We start from the raw sequence: 4,147 nt of genomic DNA on the forward strand, positions 1-4,147 counted from the left end.
TTAGCAATACAATACTTTTAAATTAAGATACGTAGTTTTTTAGACATAAAGCCATTGCACATTTAATAGACAACAGTATTGTGTAAACGTAGCTTTTAGATGCCCTGGGAAACCCCAGAATTCATTTGACTCTTGTGATACTTCATACTACAGTGGTCTGGAACTGAACCTACGTTATCTCTGAGGTATGCCTTTATGCAAGCATGCGGACATTGAAGATGGTTTACAATAAACAGCTACAGTGATGCTTGTACTTTTTCAAGTTAAAGTCCAAAGATTTGCACTAAGAATATAGCCTTTAATCAGAGGCCTTTAAATTGGAAAGAAAAAGAGCATAATTATAGCCCCGTTCAGCTTTAGCTAATATAATTAAATAATAGTTGTGAAATTAGGCATAAATGGCCTCTAATAATGACAAAACTTAAATGGTTTAAGGTAGAATAGAAATAAAATAGAAATATTTTCCAATAGAAAAATGAATAAAGTTGTATGTTTTTCTCTTACCAATTTACAAAATGATTACACCAACATATTTAACATGCCAATTGTGGTAATCATAAGAATAGCAGTTTAGATGAGAAGGGAACCAAGTAGAGTAAACTTTTGGACTGAGTTTGTAGGAAGAAATTGAAGATAAAAGAGAAATAAGGCAGTTGATGAGTCTAAAAGACAACCATGCTAGAGCACAGGAATAACTTTGGAACTTTTCCTTTTCAAATAGATAGAGGGTAAAACTACAGAGGAAGGTTGTACTTTACTGGGAATGGTGCCGTATTGGAAGACAAAAATAATATAAAAAGTGAAACATTAAGAGGAATGAACGGTAGGCCTGTGAATTTGAGGAGTAGCAGAGATTTGGAATTAGCCTTAGTTAAGGATTTGCTAGGGAGCCAACTGAAGATGATTGAAGATTGCTGAATAACAGGAGTGAAGTAATTACTCCAAAATAGGAAAAAAAAATACTGGTTAGTTAAAAACTTAACAGATCATTAATAACATTTCTTTCTGTTAATATTCTCTCTTGAGAAATTGAGTGTTGTAAAATAAGATGTCTGAGAGAACATAGTGCAAGTTGTTCTCAGTCTGCATAACACAGATAACATAGTTTCATGCTATCAGGCTTCCAAAAGCACCATGACTCAGTGTTTTTAAAGTATTTCTTGAGTGATAGATGCATGAAATAAAATATCTAGTAGGTTTTTATGCTCAAATAGTCAAAGCATGTTTTCCTATATTGCCATTGGTAAAAAAAAAAAATGTACACAATATGCTGTTCTGTTGTGTTTTAAGATTTCATTTGAAAGTGGTTTTACATAATTGATTTTTTTTTAAAGATTTTATTTATTTATTTGACAGAGAGAGATCACAAGTAGGCAGAGAGGCAAGCAGAGAGAGGGGGGGAAGCAGGCTCCCCGCTGAGCAGAGATCCCGATGCAGGGCTCCATCCCAGGACCCTGAGATCATGACCTGAGCCGAAGGCAGAGGCTTAACCCACTGAGCCACCCAGGCGCCCCTACATAATTGATTTTATCCCACAACTAAAAGTTATATACAGTACCATGTTCTTGTTCAACATCTTAAAATATTTTCAAAAGTCTGTGGAAAGGTTTTGCTGAAGTGTGTTCTCCCCCAATCATTGAATTAATAGGTGCTATTGCTACAGGCTTTAAAATTTTATATAAAATTTTACTCTAAGACTCCAGTTATGAATTAAATAGTTTTAGAAATATCTTAAATCTGAAAGTAGGAGCTGTGATGGGGGTGAACGATAAAAAGCTCAGGATAGGGAAATATCATTTATTAAACACCCTCTGTTTTCCTGGGACTCAATATAGTATACTTTATTCTTAGTTTTTGAAACAGACTTTGGAAGAAGACATCAGTGGACACATTTTACAGACAAGGTCATGAAAGCACCAGAGGTTAAATAAATAGCTATTAGTTGAGAAGTGTGTGTGCATTTATATATTTGTGATAGGCTAAGAGGAAAGACATTTTCAAAGGCATTGGTTAGAGTTGGCCAACTGCAACACCACTACTATGAGGTTATGAGATTATCTATATTTCTCTATAGAATCAAAAGCAAACTCATTGTGTAGATTAGAAAGAACTGTGATTAATAAATCATCTTGTGAATAATTACTAAGAATCACTTTATGCATTTTATGTTGATGTACATTTTTTAAATTAAAAAGATGGAAAGAAATATACCGATCACTGGTATGGTGGGGTGATATTTTTTATGATTTCAATAACGTACACCAAACTTAACCTAACAACTTTTATACTTGATCTTAGCCAAAAGGCCGAAAAGCAATTCCCTAACAACTTTTAAAACTGTCAGTGCTTCCTATCTTATTTAGAATAAAATGCAAACGATTCAAGTGCCTACTATTAACTGCAAGACTTTACATGAAGTAACTCTTGAGTCATTTCCTACTACTCTCCTCCTTACAATGTGAGCCACACTGGCCTTCTAATGGTTTCTTCCTCAGGTCATCCATCCTCTTTCAGGTCTTTGGGCGTTTGTACTTACTGAAATTTTCTTCTCTGGCTACTATAATTTAAATCTGTTCAAAAGTCATCTCCTCATATGGTCAGTTCTAGATTATCTACCACTCTATTATGTTACTCTGTTTATTTCTTTTTTTTTTTTTTTTTTAAAGATTTTATTTATTTATTTGACAGAGAGATCACAAGCAGGCAGAGAGGCAGGCAGAGAGAGAGAGGAGGAAGCAGGATCCCTGCTGAGCAGAGAGCCCGATGCGGGGCTCGATCCCAGGACTCCGAGATCATGACCTGAGCCGAAGGCAGCGGCTTAACCCACTGAGCCACCCAGGCGCCCCTGTTTATTTCTTTATAGTACTAAACCATCATGTGAAATTAATTGTTATTTAATTGATTGCAGTCCTTTTCTTTCCTCTAAAATCTAAGCTCCATGAGATCAAGAAACTAATTTTCTCAGTAACCTCCATATCTAGTGGTTAGAACAGTATCTGGCACAAAGTAAACAATTTAATAATTTATTGAACAAACGAACTTATTATTTTTTAACAAAATGAAGGAATTATTTTAAAAATTCCAAGAAACCAGCAAAATAACTTAAAGTGAGTTCAGCAAGTTCTCAGAATACAAGATAATAGACAAAAATCAATTATACTTTTATATACTAGCAATGAACACATGGAAACCAAAATAAAAAATGTAATACTATTTACAGTCACAACAAAACAATTTAGGTTTAAGTTTTGTAAAACATGAGCAGTACTTACACTGAAATCGACAAAACACTTATGAAAGAAATAAAGGAAAATATAAATATATAGAGATGCGTATTGTGTTCATGGATTGGGAAACTCAGTAAAGATGCTAATTGTTCCCCAGCCGACGTACAGGTTTAACATAATTCCTATTATAATTCCAGCAAGATATTTTTTTGAGATACAAGAGTATTCGAAAATTTATATGGAAAGGCAAACTGAAATTGTAACAATAATTTTGAAAGAAGAGTTAAGTGGGAAGAATCACTTAACCCAAATCTAATACTTACTATATATTACAGTAATGAACAAAATGTGGTACTGGTAGAGGGATAAACACATAGATCAATATAACAGGTTAGACTACCCAGAAATAGACAGACAGCTGAGTTTTGGCAAAGATGCAAAAGCCATTCAATGGAGAAAGGGTAGCTTTTTCAACAAATGGTGCTGGAGAAATTGGATATTTATAGGCAAAGAAAAAACCTTGACCTAAACTTCACACCTTATACAAAAATTAATTCAAAATGTATCATAGATTTAAATGTAAAACATCAAATCATAACACTTTTAGAAGACATAGGAAAAATATTTGGGACCTAGGGCTTGGTGAGAGTACTTTGACGTAATACTAAAAGCAATCAATAAATTGGACTTCACCAAAATTAAAAACCTTCCCCAGTGAAACCTTCCCCTGTTAAGAGAATGAACAAACAAGTTATAGACTGGGAGAAAGTATTTGTAAACCAGATATCTGACAAAGACTTATATCTAGAATAAAGAACTCAGGGAGTTCAACAATAAAAGACTTTTGTGTATCTGATGATACTATCAAGAGAGTGAAAAGACTAAACATGAAATGGGAGAAAATATTTGCAATAAATTGG

Source organism: Lontra canadensis, unplaced genomic scaffold (assembly GCF_010015895.1).
Source record: "Lontra canadensis isolate GAN:19392208 unplaced genomic scaffold, GSC_riverotter_1.0 scaffold10, whole genome shotgun sequence".
In the NCBI taxonomy this organism is placed as follows: Eukaryota; Metazoa; Chordata; class Mammalia; order Carnivora; family Mustelidae; genus Lontra; species Lontra canadensis.